General features: G+C 39.9%; 1 long non-coding RNA gene across 1 annotated transcript; it reads left to right on the top strand.

Annotated features, from left to right (window-relative positions):
- The first annotated feature begins 5,656 nt into the window (after window positions 1-5,656).
- LOC116042930 lies at window positions 5,657-25,229 on the top strand. The gene is made up of 3 exons (XR_004103346.1): window positions 5,657-5,797; window positions 14,043-14,047; window positions 25,220-25,229. It is a non-coding gene; the product is annotated as an uncharacterized LOC116042930 (long non-coding RNA).
- Window positions 25,230-25,513: the final 284 nt, after the last annotated feature.

Below are 25,513 nucleotides of genomic sequence, written 5' to 3'. Positions count from 1 at the left end.
CAATTCCCAATGTGTTCCAAATGTTTTAACCGTTTATCAATTACGTTTATAATTACATTAAGCTAACTATTTGAACTGTTAGTCAGTACTTTTGATTACCATTACAGCCTAGTCTGGCTATCACCAGACCAAGCTCAATCTTTTAAGATTGAAAATTAGTCTGGGGAGTCTGCTCTGTATGTACTACTGCACAAGAGGCGTGATCAACGGGCATAGTTAACATGACTCTGTACGCAATTGGATAGTCCTTCAACCAATCAGACCAACGATCCGGGTGACGTAGCAGCGACAGCGACATCAACGGGTTGCTGTGCTTCGGTGGCCGTCATGTTGAATGTAAACAAAAAGCTGCTTGGTCGCTTCTCTATCGTCATCGTGTTAAACCCGCCAATAGCACGCCAGGTGGATAAGCCAGTTTGTGATTGGTTCCCGCAAATTTGTAACGGAAGCAGGATAGAAAGACGTACAGGTTTCCAGCCTGAGCTGCAGGGTGAAATCAAATCGCTGGCAGATCGGGCTGGATTTACCCAGTCTAATTACAGCCTTCTATGCTTTTAGCAATTTATTTCTACCATTTATTCATTTCTTTTAGCTACCTGTTTAAACTTCTGTGTTCAGGTGTTAACAGCTGATATATTATTTTAATGAAATCATAATTTCCATTAAGAAAAAAAAAACAATAGTGAGCTGCTCCACAATGTTTCCAAGTACCCCGTGGTACTAACCAAAGTACCGGTTGGGAATCACTGGTCTAGACAGGCTCTATATCAAATGTTTGAGGACATAACTTCTGTTGTGATTTGGTGCTAAAAATCTACTTGACTTTATTTTCAGAGTTAGGGGTTTGACTCTTGCTGGAGCCACACATATTTACAAATCTGTTAACACATATGACTGGATGTTGTCGGCCAATAATGGCAGGGTTGGCAGTTCAATCCTTGGCTTCTCTTGTCCATGCGCCCTTGAGCAAGACACTAAACCCCAAGTTGCTCCAGATGGCCAAGCCAAAGCCTGGCATGGCAGCTCTGCCGACATCGGTGTGTGTGTGTGTGTGTGTGTGTGTGTAAATGGGTAAATGAGAGGCAAAATTGTAAAGCCCTTTGTCCATCAAGGTAGAAAAGCACTAGAATCATTATATAAATGTAGTCCATTTACATTTAAAGATTTGTTTAGTCATGTATTGAGCATTTCTAGTTTAATTCCAACAGCCATTTAAAGTGCCCATGTTATGAAAAAATCACTTTTTCTGGGATTTGGGGTGTTATTTTGTGTCTCTGGTGCTTCCACACATACAAACTTTGAAAAAAATCCATCCATGCTGTTTAGAGTGAGATACAGTTTCTGAATGTGTCCTGCCTTCAGTCTCTGGGTGAGCTGTTCAAAATCGGCACGGCTTGTGAAGTCACAAGCCGAAACGAGCAGGCTAACCACAACCATTAGCTCGTAGCGTTAGCGTTAGCATGCTAACGCTAATGCTAGCATGCTAACGCTAGCAAGCAAGCAAAGCACTGCTACAACACACACAAGTTCACCATAATCTACAAAAGAACTACTTACATGTGCGCCCTCATTTAGAAGTCTCCCAGCTAATCCTGCCTTGTAACTGACCGAAGTTGTAGAAACAGCCTTTCTTTTACTGTCTATGGAGCTAGCTAGCTGACATGATCTACATCTGAGCTACTGCGCATGTGCAAGTGCAATCAAAGATAGTACAGAAGAAGAAGAAGAAAAGAGGTCTCACTCTGTAGCTAAAACAGAGACCAGCTGAAAAGAGGATCTGCAGCAGTGAGAGAGAGCGGTGCAGTACAACAAAAATATGGTGTTTTTTGAAAATTAAACCATGTAAACCTATTCTGGTACAACCTTAAAATACAATTATGAACCTGAAAATGAGCATAATATGGCTGCTTTAATGCTTTATTGTTTTTTAAAAGTGACCTCCATGCTATATTCTGTACTTTTGTCATTATTTATGCTTTGGTGTTCTAATTCTGTTCTTTTCTTTGTTCTAATGATATTGCACCAGGCTGCAGAACAACATGCCTGGTGCTGGCAGGCATCACTGTAATGCTTAAGGATTTACAGCAGGATGAAGGCTTGCTTCGATGGATCTTCATCCTGGCTCTTCATCGACCTAACCACAAGGCCTGACTGGCTCACGTGTCCTCGCAGAGAACCTCATATTTAAGGTCTGACCTCTACCACCTTATTTGTTGTACATGGGAATTTTTTAGATAAAAGTGTCAGCTCCTATATTCAATAAAAAGGTTTAGGATCGGGTTTATTAAACTAGTCTTCTGAGCCCTTTGAAACGGCACTGCACTGCACAGCACAGAAAGAAAGGCAAGAGTGAGTAATCCAAATCAGATTAGCCTGTGGTTCATTCTGCAATCGCAGCCTCCAAACTCACATTTCTTTGGACCAACGGATATTGGCATCCAGGGACTGGAGGCCATAATCACAGGGGATGGATGTGCACCAAGCCGTTGGCCAACTGAGAGATATTTCATTACTGATCCAGTAACCATCATTCAGCTGGTGTGCGTGTGCGTGTGCGTGTGCGTGTGCGTGTGCGTGTGTGTGTGTGTGTGTGTGTGTGTGTGTGTGTGCGTGTGCGTGTGCGTGTGTGTGTGTGTAAGGCTAAAGGGTAACATTGGTTCCAGCCTGTTTCCCATTTCCCCTCAATCAGAAGAACCTCTGGTCCAATTTCACCCTCCCCTTCCTTCCACCCCATCCTCAGCTAATTAGGGTTCCAGATCACTGCCACATGCATGTGGGCCGACAGCTGTGTGTGTGTGTGTGTGTGTGTGTGTGTGTGTCCATCTCAGGGGGTCAAGGAGATGTTCCTTGCCTCACCAGCTATTAAAAGGTTGACCCCAAATTTAGTATCAGATTGCCAAATGTTTTCCATATGGTCTTTCCATATCAATCCAGAGATCATTGGCTGAAGTTCTGGTTTGGCTCCAGTCCTCCATCTCTCACCCAACTGCAGAAACACAATGACATATAGCACACAAACGGATGACCTCATGCCTGGTAATGTTTTTCAGACATTTCCCTCAGATTTGTAACGCTTACTGAGAAGCCTGTTCGCTTTCAACCCAGCTACCAATTTGCCTGCCTGCAAAAACATACACAATGTTTTTTGGTTTGATTTATAATCCTGCTGTGAGAGAAGAAATATCAGGGTGAAATCACGGGTTCATTATTGTATTAAAACTAGCAGCCTTTGAAGCAAACAGCCTTTGGGAGACGAGTTTAGCCCAAAACAAAATGTGCTGAAATGATTTGGAACTGGACAGGAGCAGCCGTGTGTGTATTAATACAAGATTACTGTATATTCATTACAGCCAGAATTTTATTCCTGTAATTTTCTTTTAAATACAAAAACATGATCTAACTGTTTTGTTACTTAAATTATTATACCAGTGTTAGAGGAAGTTTTAGCTCGTTAACTACAAATTCTGATTACTGCTTTTTTGCTGATCAATTCCATTTTCAGGCTTTACAGTTTTAGACTTTTGGAGTTATTGTCCTAGTACTTCCGATATCTATTGGTTTCCATTTATTTATGTACAGTTTGAAAACCAATGACCAGATTTGAGACTTGCTTCAGTTTTGCATTACAACAATAATGTATCTTTAAGAATACATTTTAAAAAATGGGTTACATGTTCCCTGTAGGATTCACAACTCAAGCTACTTTCAAGAAGATTCATCTTGAAAAATCCCCTACAGAAATGAATAGATAAATTGACAAAAATTGGCGTTGAAAAGACTAACTTTATATATTTTGTAATTTTTGTTAACTTTCGCATGTGTAGCTTTTTATAAAATACTTTGATACTGATTTGAATAGCTTAATGACTCAGAATTTGTCTTGGATTTAGTTATTTATTACAGTTTTGACAAACTGACTAATTGTAATAATTGTCTGTACATACATTTTAATTAATGTGTATGTATTTATGTATATGTGTGTATATATGTGTGTATGTGTGTGTGTATATATATATATAGATAGATAGATAGATAGATAGATAGATAGATAGATAGGGTGGCTTAAACCAATGCTGGTGCACTAGAGGGTGTTGTGAAGTTCATGTAGCCATGTGTAAACTGTGCTGTAGATGCACGCATGCAGTCACATGTGCATTAGTTAGTTACATGCCTTTTTAAATGCATACACATGGCAATGTATGTTTCTACAAGCACCTCTGCATATGTCAGGACTTTATCATCGTCAGACTCACAGTCCCCAAGAAAAGCTGACCAGTGTGTGCTGCACACAGTAATCACTCAGTGAAGGAAAATCTCCCCTGCTGTCTCTCCCACCCACTCGCTCCCCTGGCCAGTCTCCTCTGGTGGGTTTTGTCGGCCTCACGGCAAACAAACCCCCACTATAAATCACACAGTTTTAGCAGCATGGTCAGCAACAAGCACAACATGGAATATTATTCCTCACTGCAGCCACTTATGGTAAATCTAACTGCTGTTTAAAGGTGGGATGGTTTTTGAGGAGGACTGAGGGTGTGCATGAGTGTGCTGTGTTTGAAGACGAAAGGCAGAGGCAACAGTTGAAATTTCAGTATTGTTCCATGTAGAGCAACCACTAAACAGACCTTTTTAAAGGAATAGTTCAACATTTTCAGGGCCCTCATGTGAGAAGGGCCCAAAAAGATGCTGGAATGAATAGCTGTGGATGCAGAGGGGAGGGGCCCATAGAGAATGCCTTTGTACAGGGTCCAGATTTTGTGCTACGCCCTTGGGAGTTAGATGAGTAGATTGAGACCTCATGTAATATGTTAATAGTGATCTTTAGAGGTTATGGTAGGCAGATCTTCTACTAGCTGTTTCCCCCTGTTTCCAGTGTTAATGCTAAGCTAAGCGGACCTTTTCCTGGGTCCAATTCATATCTTGTCTTCTAACTCTCGGCAAGAAAGCAACACAATTATATAAAATATCTAACTATTCCTTTCCAGTTGAGATTGTTTTGTTAACCACTTAAGTACAGTGTTGGGAGTAACGGTGTTTAAGTATAACGGCGTTACTAACGGCGTTATTTTTTAAGTAACGGAGTAATCTAATTAATTACTTTTCCCATTGTTGCAATGCCGTATGTTACTGAGAAAGTAAAGTGGCACGTTACTACAGTTTGGTTGAATGAAGTGCGAGGTGTCAGGCTTTGGCTACACATCAGCTGCCTGGAGAGAGCAGGGGTGGGGATGATGACACCGTTGCAAATGCGATGAAGATTGGCTGGGTGGGCGGATGCCCTGCTCCCGCTGTCTCACTGCACGCTCTGACTACCACTAAACACAAGACAGCGACAATGGCGACGAGCCAGGGAAATTCAAAGGTAGCATTCTCAAACTGGAAGTACCGGCACTACTTCTCGCTCATTGAAATTAAAGGCAAGAATGTTTATGTAACATGCACGCTATGCCCAGGAAAAAATACTTTTTCCACGTCTGCCTCAATCAACTCGAATCTTATGAAGCACCTCACATCAACACATGCTAACATGACGCTTGTTGCTCTTGCTAACCCAACCCCAAGCCCAAATGCAGCTAGCGTGAGCTCCAGCGAAGGAGACGGAGCCACTCTGTTAAAACAAGCAACGCTCGATTTTTCAGGTCAGCAACAGGTGATAAAAAATAATGTCAGTTACTTTGCTGAGTAACTAATTACTTTTACAATGTGGTAACTGAGTTACTAACTCAATTACTTTTTGGGAGAAGTAATTTGTAACTGTAACTAATTACTTTTTTAAAGTAAGATGGCCAATACTGCTTAAGTATTGTTTATTCATTTATGAGGGAATATTCTTTATATATGAGAACTTTGTGTAACCTTCCAGCTGTGTGTAATAATTTGAAACACTGATGATGCATATTTGACAACTGTGTGCTTTAATCACAAAAAGACTCCAACCAATCACAATTGAGGATTCCCCATGGACCCGATGTAATTCCTTTTAACTGTTATTTATGCTTTGAGAAACTCTATTAGCTGTCAGTATGCCTCAACAAGAAAGATAATATTGTTCCTCGCCTTTGCTGCATTACAAATGTCTTCATCCTAGCAGATAGACGCTGTAATCACAGATTGAGCAGCAGCTGAGACATCTTTTGGCATCCCACTCTCTGCCAGAGAAAAGGGAGCAGAGTGCAAAGAAATGTAGCTGAGCGGGCGGGTGGGGTCTATTTAATTTATCATCGCTGCAACAAGCCAGAGCTGTTCTGTTTGGTCAGGAACGCAACCCAACCCTGTCTGATTGCTCCCATGCTGCAGGTGTGGTCTGGTCCAATCTTTTTTTTCCACTTTATTTAACCTTTATTTTTTTAACCAGGGCAGTCAATGAAGAACTAATTATTCATAATGACAGTCTGGCAAGAAACAATTGTTGAAGTACGGGACAAAAAAAATAGACAAAAGGATAACCGTTGGCTGAAGCTGGATGGATGAATGGATGAAAAATATTTGTGAAAATATAACACCATCAATAAAGATACAGCCAAGAGCAATGAAAGAAATTCGATAGAAAAGAGAAATGAAATTGTCCACTGTAAGTTTTTCTTCTCAAATTATTTGAAACTCCTTGAATTAGGAGACAACCGTGAACTAAACAAAAAGGAACTAAGGGAGTATTTGAATGTTGGCAGGATGGGGCAAGGCAATGGATAACCATTTCTTCTGGATTTGAATGTTCCGAGACACAGATATTCATGATTAAAATAAATCTGTTGCCTCAAGCAGTTCCCATCAGGAGTCGGTTTTTGTAAAGATTATTTTTTGGGCTTTTCCACCTTTATTTGACAGGACAGCTAGGTGAGAAAGGGGAGAGAGAGGGAGAAGACATGCAGGAAATCGTCACAGGTCAGATTCGAACCCTGGACCTCTGCGTCGAGACATAAACCTCCAAGTATATGTGCGCCTGCTCTACCCACTGACTCAACCCAGCCGCGGAAAAAAAAAGTATTTATATAATATTGATTGATTGATTGATTCATATTTTTATTTACGTGTCATGCCACTAAGTGGCCCATCCCACACGGCATTACATGACACCAATACAACAGTAATTAAAAAGCAGTTAGTAGTAAAAGTAATAAAAATGAAAAAATAACTGTTACTTCCAGACAGACAGAGAATCAGCGATACAAAGCAGTCTTCCTTTTAGCCCATGCTTGTTCTAAATAGAGTGCAAATAAAAACGTTTTATGTTTGAACAGCCAAACTAACAGATCCGTACTCTGCCTCATCTCTTTTACTTCAACTTTGTTAAATAATTGTAATCTTAAACCATGCTAATATGGACAATATAAAGCAAAATGAAGTATATTTTCAATTTCATTGAGATCACACAAATAACACTGGTGCCCGACCAAGGTCCTGTTTCAATATGGAGAGGGAGTATTCCAGACCTAAACTGAGCAGACACAGATCTTTTCTCCTTGGAGAGGTTATATTTTACATATTTCTCAATACCAAACTCATTTTTCCATCAATCTATAAATTCTAAGTTTTGGTGTGTTCCAAATCTCAACAGTCCACTTCTCTTTTAACTGCTGAAAAACAGTGTCTTTAATCACATCAATAGCTACCTTTTCTCACATAAAATATTTTTTTTCAAATTCTGTCCTCTGAAATAACATATGGCTATTCTCAGCCCAAGGCCCACCCAACTGCATAAGAATTATGTTTTGAATCAATACATAGTTATCAAAAATCAAGGTTTGTGCGTTGTAAATACAGTTTTGTTAACAGAACCGAAAAGGAATAACTTGCACTAGTTATTTTGTATTTCATCTTCAATGAAAGCATTTGGGCGCATTTTGGATTTAATAATGCAAATGAACTAGCTGGTAATACTGACGCCATAATTCAGAGACTAACCTTAGCCCAGTGGAACTCCACTCCAAATGATATTTAACCAGTGATGAAATTACACTTTCATTTCATTATTCTTATACAGGCTGAAGACTGTAACATACTTCCAAATCATTGCAGTTAATTCCTTTAAAAAAATCAAAAAAACACTCACTTTTCTGTGCTATATTTGTTTAGTCAGACAGTGACCTTTATCAAAACGGTAAATAGACTGCGCTTACACTTACTTTCCTACCTTAAAGCATATTCTAAAAGCCCAGGTTCTGCTGAACAAACAGATGTTTATAACTTGTAAGTGCACTAGAGGTTTAAGATTTTATATCCATTATTAGGGCTGTGCTCGAATGAAGGAATTCGTAGTCGACTAACACTCATTCAATAGTATCAACTAATCGATTAGTTGATTTAATCGACAGATCTGTAAATCTGAGTTTCTCCGCAAAGAGTCATGCAAAAGCACCACTTTAATTCTTGTGTTTACCAGAGATGTGCTCGTACGTTTCTTGGAAATAAGTCATTCAGCATGAAAAAAGCATAAAACATGACTAATCGACTAAAGAAATCTAAGTTGACTAAGACCAAAACGACCGATTAGTCGACTAATCGACTAAGAGGGGCAGCCCTATCCATTATTACCAGATGGACCAAAAAAATGGAGAAAAAATGGCTTAGACTCCAGAAGGTTTAGTCTAGACCAAAAGTCCTGAGGTTGGATTTGGATATTGGATCTTAATGCCATGTCAAAAATGGCACTATAGTATAAATAAAGGCCAAATAAAGTATCATGTTTTCAAGAAAAGAAAGTCGTTTTGATCTATTTTAGTGACTCCATCGTTCTGCTTTGGGCTTCCCTCCATTTTCTAGTGCTAATTACTGGACACAGAACGAAGCAATGTGCCAGTCTAACCAAGCGCTTTGTGGCCTCGCATTTAGAATGGATGGGAATCTTCCTCACTTTGCCCTCGCCTCGCTATGTCTTTAATTAGAGGAACACGCAAGCGCAAAGAGCTCAGGGTCTATAATTACTTGGAATGGAAATAGAGTCACTGTGTTTTGCTCAATAGATTATTTAAGACAAAGGTGTCAGAATGCCCAGTAAAAATATAGTCTCCTTACTTTCTCATTTTGGTATCTGAACTCTGTCATTTGCCGGCCAGGCGTGTAAAAAATGCTAAGTTGTTGAAAGGTCCACGAGTTTAACTTGTCAGCTCAGTTTAGGGAAGTGTCCGCAGCTCATGTACAATAACCATGTTCGTATTGAGATGTCCTTGAGGTCTCAGCCTTTTTAGGTTTCCAAATGTGGAAACACTTTATAATAAGAGAACAAATCATGTAGTTGAGTAATGTTTAACAAATGCATGACTCATGGTACTCTATATCCATGACGTTCCACTTCCGGGATTGCTCCGGTGCTGCTGGAAATTCCGCCAGATGTCACTCTTTTGTCCTTCACCTTCCGCTTTCTTTGTGTTGTAATTTTAAACTCCGGTGGATTTATGAGGACTATGGTTAACTGCTCCTCAGATCTCTGCAGGGTAAATCCAGACAGCTAGCTAGACTATCTGTCCAATCTGAGTTTTCTGTTTCACGAGTCGAACAACCTTTGAACGTACACGTTCCACCAAAATAAGTTCCTTTCCGAGGCTATTTTGCAACGGCACCGTGGCTCCGTCCGGCGCTTAGCACCGCCCAAGACGATTTGTGATTGGTTTAAAGAAATGCCAATAAACCAGAACATGTTTTTCTCCCATCCCAGAATGCTGTGTGGACTAGCCAGACCTTCCTCCGCAGCGCTCTGGAGGAAATGCATGAGTTAATGCAGGATGTATCATGAATTCCTATTGCTCACCATTATATAATAATCAAGTCACTATGACTTTGTGATTAGTTTACACTTAATAGATCATTAATTAGGGAATGTTAATTCAGTTACTTCATAAATTAATTGATATGCGAACAAATCAAATGCATATTGTCAAGAGAATAGACTGGAATTGTGAAAAAAGTGCTTCGTATTTCTACAAGAATAAGTAGCTACTGTTTTGCTTTTCAGGGAGGCTAAGCAAATGCATCAGTCTGAAATTAACTAGCTAATTTGGCTGCATAATGTAACTGAATTAACATTTCTTAATTGATGATCTATTAAAGGTGCAGTAGGTAAGACTTATAAAACTAACTTTCTGTCATATTTGCTGAAACTGACCCGATGTTCCAGTAGAACTACATGAAGCAGGTAATTTACCACCTACAGCCTGCAGTGCGATTTGCAAAAATCCACCGCTCCCTGTTCAGATGCACCAATCAGAGCCAGGGGGGGTGTATAACTGCGTGTCAATCACTGCTCATGCACACACATTAATTCTCCCTTATGGGGGGAGGGGCTTAGGAGACCATTTTGGGCTTTAGCAGAAAGGGGGGAGGGACTGAGAAGTTGTCGGTGTTAAAATTTTTTGGCTAAGTCCTGGATCTTCACAATCCTACCTACAGCACCTTTAAGTGTGAACGAATCACATAAAGTCATAGTGACTTGATCATTTGTCAATGATAAACAACAGGACTTAACAATACATCCTGCATTCATGCATTAAATCATAAGCCGTGCATTAGTGAAACATTACTTAAGTATGATTTGTACGCTTATCATAAAGTGTTATAAGTGTAAAGATTTATAATATATGAATCTTGTAGAGGTATTTTCTTTTTTCTGTTGCTAAATGGGAGGTGGGAGGAGTGAAACTGAATGAAGTTGCTTGTGGACACTTCAGTAGAGCATACATTAATTAAAACAGAGGCTTGTGCCTGTTTTATGGTTCTGATTACACTATCATGCTGCTCCGTCATGTAGAAGAAATGCATGCTGTATAATAATTCTTCAGCAACTTCATATTTTGTGTCATTTAGAATAAACACAGGGTCCGTGGGCGTGGGAATCACACTACATGTACAGGGCAATGTGGCCTTGAACAACCTTGTAACCCTTAAAATGACCTTCTTACCTCTGACTTGTGTTCGGAGTACTCGTACATCATTGGTTGGAGTTACTGGGAACAACCAAGCTCACAGACACCCATCAGTCACTTCCAGAGGCGCCAGCGATTGTCGTTTTATCAATAAATGAATGTGTACAAAAACCTTAAAACAATATTTATATATATTATTATATATATATTTTTTTATATATTACACACACACATGGACACACACTGACACACACACACACACACACACACACACACACACACACACACACACACACACACACACACGGACATGGTATTAGAGGATACAACTTGGACAGAACTCACAGCCACCTACGAGTATAAACCAATAAAGTAGCTTTATTCAAGACTAATGTTGAGCTAAACATCTCAAGGAGCATGATTTAAGTTGTATGTACTTTATGTACTCGTCCTCCATAAGTCTTGTGTGTGTGTGTGTGTGTGTGTGTGTGTGTGTGTGTGTGTGTGTCTGTGTCTTGACTTGTATAGAACGTTATGTCATTGCTATCTTAAAATCAATGTTATCCTTGTTTATCTCTTAACGGTAATGTCTGAGACTATATAATGTTTTTGGATGTTACATATGTGATTCCTGTAGAGCTGTTTGAACTACAAAAATGTAGCTTGAATGGATTTCAATTCCAAAATGCTCTATGATCACATAATCCATTTTGGGGCATGGCATTTCCTTTTATTGATACAGAAACATTAGCTGTCTTAAATCACAGTGCCCTGTAACTGCAATTATCATAATCACATCATAAAAGAAGAACAAGTAAGCCTCTAAATTAGAGTAGAGCTTTCAAAGAAATAACCATGCAGAGGTAATTTCATGATGTTCAATAATGCAGCTCTTTTTGCCTTGAGAAATAAATGTACTGTAGTGCAGCTGTCCCTGAAGTCTTAACACATGTCTGGGAGCTTTAAAAGGTGTATTAAGACATGTAAAAATACTCTGCTTTGAATAACATTTTTTGACTGACTTCACTGAAGAGTCAGGTGTCCACATGACACCTTTGTCAGTTGCATTTTGGACCATGATCGCCACCAAACTAGTCGTGATGTCAAGAATGAATCCTTGTACGTGCACATCTTTAATTCAGATTTAAAGTGAGCAGAGAAACAAATTCCTCCTTCAGCAGATGAATGTGAAAACAAACTTCTAGTGTCAAACTCGGCACATACATTAATCTGCACAAAGAAGGTCAATGATCCAAGTGAAGCGACAATAAGTAAAATTCTTTTTTAAGGGGAGGGTGAATTTGAACTATAAGGGAGTCAAGTCTTAGCCTAGTTACACGTTTAAGGGAATTAAGATGTGACAGACTGAAGGGGAACGTCTTTGACATTTTGTGCGGATATAGCAAAATATGTTTTTTTTCCAGTTTTTCAGACAATAACTGGTATGCACTGTACTGTACACACAACTGTGCTGTTCATATATATGACACAGCTAGCGTGGCTAAGAAGACTGTGTTGCCAAACCTGCTCGTAAACCAGCTGAACTATCATGGTGAGGTATATCAGCTTACACACAAATAATATGTAGTATGGAGTTTGGACTATTATACACTAGTGTGTTCTTTATTTTATTTACTGTCTTACTTTTTCACTGACGTCCATTATATTACACCTGTATCTATCTAAGCATGTCACATTTTGAACATAATTCAGTTTAACACAACTTTAATGTTCTACTTATACATCGGCCTACATAAAAAAATTAAAATTGACTTGCTTTCCTCTCTTTGCTTAAAAAATAAAAAAAACAGCACCTACCACACAACACAATGTCCATAAATGCTATAACAAAGGCAGTTTCTTGGTATCTTGGAGGCATAATGACTGAGTCTGCATTCTCCTCTGCCTTCATGACCATAATGTTTAGACTGTGGTGTGACTACAAGTTTATTATGGCCTCTTTAGTCACTATGGAACAGAAAATACAAACACTCTAAGCACTTGTGGTTTTAGTGTTTACCATTCAGTGTGTGTGTGTGTGTGTGTGTGTGTGTGTGTGTGTATATGTGTATGTATATATGTTTCTTCTTTATGACCACTCTAAATGTCACTAGTGTTAATGGAGGGTGTGAGTGATTCAAGCTTGCGGGCTTCCCTATGTAGGCGCGATCAAAGTGCTTGTACGTCTATAGAGGCAGTACAAGTTGAGGTTAAGAGGGTCCTGCTCGCTCTCTCCCATCCTGTCAGTTTTAGAGCAGAAGCCTGCCTTAATCTCGACTCTGCGGAGCGCTCGGCGCGGCTTTTGTTTGGCTGAAATGTACACAAATGTTGACACCGCAGTGTAAATGCAACCGGGCTGGGGGTCGACAGAGGGGGTTCTTGTCAGGGAGCTGAGACGTGTGAGACTGCAGCCGCTCCAGTTCAAGCTGACAGTGTCTGTCTCAGAGACATCCTACTTAACATTTACTTTTACACACATTCACGCCTGGGAGCTACTGGGCTATGGTAGGTCACTGAGCTGCTCCACTGGAACAGTTGGGGCTAAGTGCCTTGCGTAAAGGCAACCTCATTGGGAGAGGCAGACTCATTTACCCAGCAACTGTTTTATAAAAAGTCAAACTGAGTCCTCTAAAACTTTTGCGTAAAACTGTGTTCTTTCAAAAGACGTTTTTAGCATCACAAAGATACAGTACACACATTCAAAAGAGAACAACACTTAGGCTACTGCTCACTCTTTCCTTCTCATGGCTTTTACAGTTGTGGAAAGTTGAGCATATGTACTAAAATCCCAGAGAGTAATGAGTGCGGTACTGATGATGTGGAAATAGTCAACCCAGTGCCTGTATTCTTTTCCAAGTGGATACAATGAGCAGTTGGTTACAGAACACCTTTTTATGGCTGCATGAGTTGGCCTTTAACAGCGGTTCTGCATGGCTGGAACAAAACTGTTTGACCGAGAGTCACAAACTAATTGTTTATTGCAGCTTCACACACAATGGGCAATTGTTGAAGTTGGAATCATTGGGTTTATTTTTTAACCCTTGTTTGTTTAAAGTCAAATGCCTTTTGGTGCTGTATGTACAAATGTTAAGTAGCATTCTTTTTTATTGTCTTGGTATAATAACCACGTGATAAGACCACGATGGAGACAAGTAGTAGCTTCTATCCAATGTGTCTCTCCAAACTTAGACCACGTTATTGTAATTATATTGCTTCAATGCTTCCTGTCACATGGACACAGGAATTGTTTTCTCTTTTTCTATGATATTATCTCAAAATGAAGTGGATAAAGATGTTGGAAGCGTTTGTCCTTTGGCCTTTCATCCATCCAATCACCTGCCACTACAAGACATGAAAACTCCTTTTTAAGGGAAATTTTGGTGTATTACAACTTGGGTTTTATTCTTTATCATTCCTATCAGTGACAATGACTGTATGTACTCTTCAAATTAATTGCTGAGATTTTGTCACATGCCAATACCATTAGAAAAGGTCAGAGGGGGCAAAAAAAACGTGAACAAGTTTTGGGCAATCATACAGGTGATAAAAAGTTATTATCATATATTAAAAAATATCATACAAACTGTTGCAAACATTCATTACAGTTTACATACTGACTTCCTGTTCAACTTTGACCTTCCACATGTAGTGGGCGTGTACATGCACACACCCTATGAGGATTGGGATCACTTTAGTTTTACTTTTAGGTAGAGTAGTGTTGAAAACCGTTGGCTTATTTAAAACCTGATCATCTGACTGCTCCAGTTGCTGTGTTGAGTATAATATTGCCATAACCAGAAAAAAAGACCCAAATTGTAATACATAATTAATCAGACTGAATGGTAATTTTGATTCACTTCATTCATGCTCTTGTTAGCCCATTCAATATTGGGAATGGGGTGGTTTCTATTTTTCAGTCAGTAGCCAATGATGTATCCATCCTGTTGATTCTATACATCAACTTACAACGATTTGTACAACTGCATCTATTTTATCCAAAGTTGGCTAATTTGTCACTATCTTAAAGTAGGAGGTAGCTGACTAAATGTTTAGGAAGATGAAGTGATCCTGCCCACAAAGCTCTGATTGCTCCACGGTTTCTCCAACTGGCCGAAATAGAACGACAGTGCTCCCCTCTTGTATTGTGCCATTAAGCAGTGTCAGTCTTCTCAGAATTAATGTGGCAATGTCCATTGTTCTCATTGTTTTTCTCTCCATTCACAACAGCAGCCCTCAGTTATGGAACAATGAGTCCAAAGTATCTGCAGGTTTTCATTTCAAGCAAACCTCACATAAGCTGATTTCAGTAATCACCTCCTTCTCGTGTGTCTAAATCTTTTGAGTGAAATTAGCTGCAAAGATTTGGTGAAGAGCTGCCAGCTCTTGGGCCTCAACATCATATGGTTGAGTATCATTTGTGTATTTTTGTCTGCCTCTCGCTCTCTCTGGTTCTCCACTGGACGCCCACGGTCTGTGCTCTCTCTCCCCAGGCTTTGGTCAGTCCTGTTGGGCTGTGAGGTTCCAGGCGTGCAGCCGGTCTTGACCGGAAAAGGTGAACTCAGAGCAGCGCTGTGTCAGCAGGGGGAGGAGGAAGGCTCGCGTCTGTCGTGTGTGTGCTGCATATAAGCCTGTGTGTATTGTTGACACAACAAATGGCCACAGATGACCCTTTGCATGCATGCCCGTATCATCGAGAACCTAATGGGTCCACATGTGTTTAAGTTACGCAAGATCTGGCTGGAAACACTGCTCATAGCTGTGATTCTGTGTTGGCAGGAGAGAGGATGGGAGGGGGGAGGTGGCCGGGGAATAAACTCTGAAACCTGGCCCAACATTTCGAAATTTCTTCACCGCCTCTGCTGCTCTGCTTTGGGACTTGTTAAGTGAAACAGAAGAAGGTGGAGCTGGGGGAAAGAAAAGAGAAAGAAGCAGAAAGAGTGAGTGGGAGTGCATGAGTGATGAGTGACCGGTTGAGTAACAGAATATGTGAGAGTGAGAGAGTGAGAGAGAGAGTGAGAGAGAGAGAGAGAGAGAACACGAACATCAGTCTCCATTTCCTTCACAGAATGGAGAGAAAACACTCAAATATCAGACCAAGAGTTAATGTTGCAGCCAGGTGTGTATCCTATATGCAGACATGCTCACAGGGTTCAGTTGTAATAGAATACTTGGTGTTATTTATTTAATATCAAGTATACCGGTAGGTTATATAAATGTGTTCCAAATATGGTACTGAAACTTGTAAAAATTCTTTAATTATGAACTATTATGGACTTCCCTACTTTTTTTTTTTTTTTGTTATACGAGAACATAGACCCAGTGCATGCCTTGTTACTCTTAATAAACTAGGCTTTTTTCTTTGAAAATGGAGGAAACTAGCAACCCATGGTTGACAGATTAGCTTGACACCAAACCATTAATTAATGTGAAAAATCAAAAGAGAAGAAAGGTCCAAGGCACTCTTCTTGCAAAAAAACTTAAAGCCTTTATTTAAGTGGCTTTTTCATATCGAAATCTTTAGTACATTAAAAATAGAGTTGGGCAGCAACCCACGGGTTGTGGCAAAAACAGCCTTCTTCAGGGTGTGAAATCATTTTGGTTTCGACACCATTGATTTAAAATTGTGGATAACTGCTGACGTTGTAAAATGCAACAGTAATGTTAGCTTGTCACCAAAGTGAGGCTAGCAGAGGCTCCGTGAATGAATGGAACAATGTCAATCCTGCAACATAGTTTAGGATTAAGCTCGGCCCTGTTGCTGACCTTTTGGAATCCATTTTTAAAGCAAACTATCAACCCTATTGCTTACACCTTTCTATATGAAAATAAATGCATACAAAAAGCACACGCAAAAGTAAATAACTTATGAATGTGCGTAGAGATGAAAGAGAGAAAGAGACAGAAGGGAAATCAAGAAAAAGAGGACGAGAGAAATGTGTTGCGTACTGGACACAGGGTTATTTTTCTATTCTGTTGTAACAGCTGTGGCTGTGCAGAGAGAAAGTCATCACCACAAATGAACACAGGGCCTTTATCTGATAGAAGTGTTGATTATCCTGATTGCACATGAGGAGGGACACATACAGGAACACACACTTTGTAATTTCATGTGTATACAAATACAACGCACAGTACATCAGTTCCCAGCAGTGGATTATTTTGGCAAATGAAGCGTGCAAAGGCTACATGTCCACTCACCACGATCAAAAAAACAATGTCAGTAAGACTTGACGCAGAATCAACTCCCTGAACTACGTCTGCAGCTCAAACTCTGACCCTGATAAATGGCTGACAAGGCTCTCCTACCTCTCTGTCCTGAGGACTTATTAACATTTACACTCGGTCTCGTCTCAGACGGCGGCATCCGGTGCCAAGTTCTGCCTCGGATCAACTTGGATGAAGATTTGTTGCTGCAATTAAGAGACGTGAATGTGAGATTTGGTTTGACTCCCGTCTCCCTGGATTCATAATATCTTTGGATGTGAAGTACCTTTCCACTTTTGGAAAGCAACAGGAGATTTGGCCCTATCATGCAGAATCTTTTTGTTTTCATTTTTTCTACCATACTTAATGCTGACTCCAGTGTATTAAGCAGCTCCAAATCTCCTGCTGCTTCATGCATCGTTGTGCTTCCAAGACCCAGTTCATATTCTATAATGAGAAACATTTGTGTGCTATGGAGGTTATAAAAATAGTCCCTGTTTTTACACTTTTACCTCAACTTTTTGAAAAATGCAAGGCTTCAAACAGAAGTACCCATAGGAGATGGATTAGTGTGAACCAGCACTCAGGACTTAAAAAGATTGATGCTGTTGATGTGAAGTCCAGACGAAGCTGTTTGTCTTTTGACTCAGATTCTTTATAAAAATAACATCTGTTTTCAATGTGACCAATTTCGGCATAATCGTGGAATCTGGCCATTCTACTGAAAAAAGAAATCTGCAAAAATGGCTTTCCCTGAGATAGCTCAGCAGCGCTTGTCGTTATAGTGACCAAACCAAGCAGATTTACAGCTTACCTTGTCCTCCCGTTTCTGAGATGAACGTGTTGCCCTTCCTCTTTCCACTCAGCTATAAACACCGGGACACAACAGTTCTCACAGCTTTTAACAAGAGTCCAGCGTACTGAAAGGTTTACAACACCTCCGTCTCCTGTTTACCAAGCTATCGCTTTGTTTGCTTAGTCCACATAATCCAGGTTTCATTTGATGCCAGACCACACACAGGTGGGATTCATGATGGTGCAGTAACATTGTCTATCTGCAGGTAGGTGTTTGGTCTGTGGTGTGTAAAGTGTTGCCGGGCTTGACATGCACAGATGTTTGGAAACAGGAGGAGGCAGGCTGATGGTCCTTCAAAAGGTGGAATTATCTGAAAGAGGAACTAGTAAAAAGGAGGCAAAATCAGTCTGACATGTTCAAAGCTGCGAGGGATCTTTGTGTTTGCTCTGGCCATTGTTGGGTTCAAAAAGGGCACCTTCAACTTTGGGATTGTCCCTCTGCACTTTACAGTTTGTCCCACTTCAACATTGTGGTTCAAATAGAATATGAAACTTGATCTTTGTGATTCTTTTTATATTAAAATGCAATTGCAATCAATAAGTTTTTTTAAAAGATTGTTTTTTTTGGGCATCTCCGCCTTTAATTTGACAGTACAGCTGGGTGAGAGAGAGAGGAGGAAGACACGCAGGAAATTGTCACAGGTCAGATTTGAACCCTGGACCTCTGCGTCAAGGCACAAAACTCTCAGTATATGTGCGCCTGCTCTTCCCACTGACCCAACCTGGCCATCAATCAATATGTTTTGAAAGTTTTCAACATTTGGGCTACCTAAAAGTATCATACATTTCAATTAGTTAAATGAGCATGTTGATCATACTCAGTGTTTGGATGGTTACTTTGGAAATGTAATAGGTTACCGATTACAAGTGACCATATTTCAAATGTAATAGTAGTGTAACTATTTCCATTACTTTATCAAAGTAATGTAACTTATTACATTTAGTTACTTTTTGATTACTTTTCGAACTTTCTTATGAATGTTTTGAACTGTTAACCATTTTAAAATGTTTAAACCTGGCAGTGTTAACATAACTTCTTATGAATGGTGATTAAATATAAACTACTGGATAAGCACCAAGCAAAATATGGTGCTAAAATACATCTTCAATACACATTAGAAGCCCGGTGTGTCACACGGAAGGCAGGCATTTCTTTCCTACTTTATTTAATATGACTGCTTGCCGTTACTTTAAGCTACCTTAAATTACAGATGTTTCCTGAGGTTGGACATTGACATTTTCGACGTTGATAACCCTTCTCAGATTTTTGTATGAAATGTTTTTTTATATTTCCAGCACTGGAACGGGTTTTTAACCGTAGCCATAGTGAAAACTATGAGGCAATTTAACTTTCAGACGGGTGGCTCTGCAAATTCAAACAGGAGAACCAATGGAAGACCAATCAGATTAGTATCACACTTTACAATTAATATAATTCAACATATAGCCTAGCTTTTTACAGAAAATATTCAGATGTAACCCCCAATGTAATCATGAAAGTTTTTTTAGGTAACTGTAATTTAATTGCACTTTCTTTTTCTCAGTAACTGGACCAGATTACAGTTACCTTTATTTTGTCATTACATTTTTACCCTAACCCCCTAACCCTAACTCCATTCATTTCTGATGTTCCTGTTAGCACCCCCAAGTCCCTACATTTAGTAAAGGCTTCCTGTTGTCTTGAGACTGAACTGTGAACTGTAACACAACAAGCAACCGTATCTGAGAGAAAATTGGGGGATTTCAGTGCTGCCTTTGGGCTCCCTAAACAAAATCAATGAGTGTACAGTATGTTTAACCTCTCAAAGCTCACTTGCCCAACCAGTTTGTCAGTTATTACAAACTTAAGTTTAGGTTGAATTTTGGGTAAATGTATAAAATGATGCAAAAAACATGGATTTCAATATTACACTCACTGTTAACATCATGGAAAGAAAGATCATGGAAAGAGATGATAAAAAAATGTTACAGACCATATTTGTGATAGAGTGTGGAATGAGTTTTTCAAACTTTAAAGTTGCAGTTATGGGGTCAAAAAGGGCAAAACTCCATGTTAAAATGGGTGGGTGGTGATGGCGCAGTAGATATGACACATGCCTTTAGTGTGGGAGAGGTGGGTTCGATTCCCTCTGCGATAAATCAACCAATGTGTCCCTGAGCAAGGCACTTAACCCCTAGTTGCTCCAGAGGCGTGCGACCTCTGACGTATATAGCAATTGTAAGTCGCTTTGGATAAAAGCATCAGTTAAATGACATGTAATGTAAAATGCATGCCACATTTCAATTGGTGTGAATTAATTTTATAACAAAATCTTTTATGTGGCTCCAGGCTTTTATACACCAATGAAAACCAAAACTGTAACAATCAAACAACAAGCAGGGAACCGGCTGCTGTGTAGAGCTTGAAAAATCTTTTTGTTTTTATCCGGGCATCTCTCATAAGTGGCAACTAATTCGGAGGTCGGTTTTAATGTTTCCTGGAATATACAAAGACCTGACCCTGATTTCTCTCTGAACTCCTGCTGAACTGAAAACAATCCTCAGGGAATCACAGCATGCTTTGTTTATTGTGATGGACATTTGGATTGAATGATGAATATACTGTATTTTTTGGGGATTTATAGGATGTGATGTGGAGTATGTCAAAGTCTGTGTGCATCAGAATATTTTGGATGAGAGAGGACATTTATGCAAGAAGTATAACAAAACGTGTGTGTGTGTGTGTGTGTGTGTGTGTGTGTGTGTGTCCATTCCACTCTTCAACACTAACTCTGGCCAGATGTGACCGTTGCCCTTCTCGGTTGTTCGTCTCATTCTTTCTTTCTCTCTGCCCATCTTTCTTCCCTTGTTTGGTAAACCTTCTTCAGCCTTCACTCTCTCATCACCCTCTCCTCAAGTTAACCCTACCTGCCAGGTTCAATCATTCTCACATGGCTCATGACAGTTTTACTTCAGAAGCACAGATAATATAACGTACAGAAGAACACACACCATAATATGCATATCATGGTTCAGTTATGGGTTTTGACAGGAGTGTATCCGTGACTCAGCTGAAAAGTTCTGGCATTAGATGATGTAGTGTGTGTGTGTGTGTGTGTGTGTGTGTGTGTGTGTGTGTGTGTGTGTGTTTACAATGGGCGTTCACGTGGTAACAGGCCTGTTGCTACAACTGATCCAGCTCATTTCCTCACCACAAAGACTCATCATCTGTCATCTGAGGCGCGTGGGCTTATCGTGTGTCTACTTTAAACATGTGTGTGTGTGTGTGTGTGTGTGTTTACATATGTCCACATCCCCCTGCATACGGTATGTCCATATTATGAGAGTTGCATAGGATTGCTGCTGACAGATTGACAAAGCAAACGTTTCAGTACTTTCAGAAAAAGGAATGGTTTCTTGGTTTAATTTTGAAACTGATTTTGCAATGCATTATATGGTTCTTTCATGGGTAATTAGCAAATGAAAGCCTTTGTAAAGAAAAAAGTCAAGCTTACATATGACAAAGCAGGGTCTTATTTTGAAGTTTCAAACCAGAAAAACATGGGAACTGCTTTGGAAATGTTTGTTGTCAAATGTTGTCGAATCCCTCCTTAATTAACCACCAAAATCTCATCTCAAATCAAGCTTTAGAAGTTGTTCAGGTTCAGTTACAAGAAGAGTTTAAGTTCATGTCAACATGTGGAGCACTTGCAGTGTACTGATTGGTTGGCCTCAATCCATTCTCAGTGGGATTAAAACAGTATGACGGCCCGGTCTTGCTCAGTTTGTGTGTGTGTGTGTGTGTGTGTCTGTTCTTGTTTAACTATATTCGTGGGGTCCAAAAACTAGGAATACAGTATACTTGTGGGGTCCGGACAGCTTTGTGGGGCCAAAATGCTGGACCCCACAACTTTAAAGGGCTGTTTGAGGGTTAAGACTTGGTTTTAGGATTAGGGTTAGAATTAGGTTATGGTTAGGGTGAGGGTAAGGGTTAAGGTTAGGCATTTAGTTGTGATGGTTAAGGTTAGGGTAAGGGGCTAGGGAATGCATTATGTCAATGATGGGTCCCCACAAAGATAGTGCCACGCACTGTGTGTGTGTGTGTGTGTGTGTGTGTGTGTGTGTGTGTGCGCACACAGCCTGTTGGTGTGTGTATTCTCTGGTAGCTCCTTGATTGTAAGAGGGCTGGCCAACTAAATGCGCTTTTTGTGTGTAGATATATACAATCAGCCTCTATGATCAGCGTGGACTTTCCCCTTACTTGCACTGGGAACTCACTTTCTGGTTTGTTTTTCCACACTTTAAAACACTTGGCATACACTTCTGGCGCGCACACACACACACACACACACACACACACACTTGGATTATTTATTTACACGATAGCTGCACATTATGATTTCAGATTCAATATATGTGCAATATAATTATACAGTATGTGTAAAATAAGAATGTATTATCAACATAAAGTTTATAAATGAAAACACAAAAAACTATAAAGATATGTATTATAATTACTAAAATGTTAAGGTATCTATAGGCCGAGTGTGGCTGTAATAAATAAACCATGGTTATAGGCAACTTAAACATTTGTTTGAGGTTAGCAAAAGGTGGTCGTTAACATACAATAATTGTTGGTCTGTGGCATAATTAAAACTCCCACGCTATACATCTTTCAATTTATAATCTTGCTCAAGGACACCCTGCTTTCTAAATTCATTCATTTCGCAATATAAGTCCTACAGATACACAGCTGGAGGTTAACCATCACTCAACAAAGAATGTAACTGTTCTGGAAGTATCACTTTTTAGCCTTTAATCAAATACACTGCAACTTCAATTACTCATATCTTTTACTTAAAGGGTCTTTTGAAGTGGGATTGTATGAGGTACGTATCCATAGTTACTGTATAACATATAGTAGAGTTTTTTTTTTTTTTAAACCTTTATTTATCCAGGTAAGTTGATTGAGAACAAATTCTCATTTGCAACGACAACCTGTCACATTCACACAGTTACACATTCATACCAGGAAGCTGCCCAGTGCAACCACAGTCTGATCTGCTGGCCACTGAGTAGTTCCACTAGAGCAGTTGGGGTTAATGGCCTTGCTCAAGGGCACCTCAGTGGTGGTAATGGACAAGCGCTGTTCTTTCACTTTCCCCACCCAGATTTTAATCTGAACCGACGACCTCCCGGTCACAAGCTCGCTTCTTTAACCTTTAGGCCACCACTGCCTTTTTTGGAGAAACAGAAAGGAGTACCGACACAGAAGCTAGGCTATACTGCTGTGGACGAGGACACACAACAAAATGTAAAAAGTAAATCTCTTTTTAGGGGAATGTTATTTTTAGAATATGTTCACCACTTTACCTTGCCATCAAACAGTACCTTTACAACAGGGAACTGAAAACAAATCGCTCTCTTCACAGCCACCAGACTACTTTGACAAAAGTAACTTTAGGTGGCTTTAAAGGGTAACTACCGTCTTTTTTCAAACTGGATTTTCAGTTGGTCGAGTACTAAGCAAGATCGCTGCAATTGGCAGCGGCGAAACAAGCTACAATGTAAGTCAATAGGGCAATAGGCCTATGTCACGCAACAATTGAAGACCGGAAGAACATCTCTGAGTGGGGATACGGCTCTTCCGGTTAGCTTTTTACAATGGCGGAGCCCGATAGATACTGCTGGACCAAGTCTCTCCGCAACCTGCCTAAAGTCACCTACGACGATGTGGTTTGAATTGTAAATTAACACTCTCAAAGTAACATTTTTTTGAAAATGGCAAAAAAGGCAAAAGGTACAAGACCGTGTACAGAAACAATCAGACTTCAATGGTAGAAGCTCGCTCTAGCCGTTCGTGGTTTCGCGGGTACGGTAAACGTTTATGGTAACAGCGAGTTGGACCAATCAGAGACGTTACTGTTACGCTTAGGATTGTGGGTAGTGTAGTTTTTCTCCTTAAGATTGCGGTTAAAACATGTTTTTCTTAAAACAAGGTTGATTTCATACAGACTTCTAGCTTCTACAGGAGCAGAAACTTTCGTTTCACAACCACGTAGCTCGTGGTCGGTCTACCTCGGATGGTTTAGACATTATGGCTGATAATCTAAATCCTTAGGGACCGTTCGGTATTTATGGAATGGACCACCGGAGGAAAATAGGGGAGGGTCATTTCTTTTTATTTTTTGTTGAGGGGAGGGTCATCCAACATTTTTTAGTCTGGGCGGGGGGGGGGTCACACAACTTTTTTATTCATGAAAAGAGCAAAATTTCAAAGTGGCTTGTTTGGTGCATATTTATCCATGTAGCTCTCAGTCTCGGCCCCCTAGCAGATGGGTCTGAATGGAATAATTACAACCAGATATTTTATAAATATCTTACATCTGATTTCATATACTGCTTTAGTAAAGAAAATATTACCTGGCTGACGATGGGAGCAGCAGGACGCAAAAAACGAAACTTACTGTTGCACTAGTCTGGACATCTTGCCGTGCCAAAGTTGCAATAAAGGTTTCCTAAATGCCATGTATATACATGTGATGTCAGCTTACTAATTGATTGCGGGTTTTGTGTAGATTTGGACTTTTATACGTTTATTCCACTTTGTTTAAACGGTGAAGTGGAGAGGCCTCGTTCACCTGTTTGGATCTGGCTGGTGAATGTGACGCTCGTATCGGCCTTGCTGGATACACCGTGACTCTGTTTGGGGATCTACTGATCGCTGTGGATTACTTTTTTTTCCGTGTCATTGGATTACGGCAAAATACTGATGTTTTTTCTTAACGTGTCTTAACGTTTTATGGTGAGTTTGGAGAGGCATCTCAACAGACTGTAGGTCCAACACTGATTGTTCACCGTTACATTTTAGTTGAATTTAAGCGTCTGTCTATTGCGTTCCAAAACAGCCGTGCCGTGATTGGATTTCATAAGGGCGAATTGTTAAATTGTTACAATGTAATTTAAAATCTGTTTTAAAAATAAACATATATGTTTTGGAATATAATGTTCAGCTCCTGCAGCTTTACCTATGTGCTAAAATATACAATGACGAAGCCTAGGGACAAGTCCATAGCAACCAGTGTTGAATTGGTTAGCCTATATCCCAGTGTCCTTTGCTGATTGGTCTCAACGTTTTATTGTTTTATTTCATATGAATACTAGTTTACTAGAGGAGTAACTTAGTATTTGAAGTAATGCAGTAATGCATGAAGTGTGCATTTAGTTTCCATGCTTATTGTGTTTCCACAACTATGTTAGTGAGTAAATCTACTGAAATGGCCACCACACCATAACAGAGGAGTGGGATGTGTAAGATGAGAATGCAGAGGTTAACACTTGTACATCATGGCTGTAAAAATCAAATGGCATCTGTACTTCTTTGCAAAGTGCACACTTACATGCAAGGGGAGGATCATTCCTCATTTTCAAATCATTTTTGAGGGTCATAGGAAAATTATTACTGATGAGGGGAGGGTCAAGTCTTTTTAGGTTAGAGGCCATGAAACTTCTCCGGTGGCCCTTAATTAAATAATGAACAGTCCCTTATGGTGAGAGACTGTTGACCAGAAGTTCTGATTCCCTACTCTGCGTTCCGGAAGTGGGAAGTGTGACATAGGCCT

This window comes from Sander lucioperca, chromosome 4 (assembly GCF_008315115.2).
Source record: "Sander lucioperca isolate FBNREF2018 chromosome 4, SLUC_FBN_1.2, whole genome shotgun sequence".
Classification (NCBI taxonomy): Eukaryota; Metazoa; Chordata; class Actinopteri; order Perciformes; family Percidae; genus Sander; species Sander lucioperca.
Note: the sequence above shows the minus strand (reverse complement) of the source record. Positions and strands in the feature narration are given on the sequence as shown.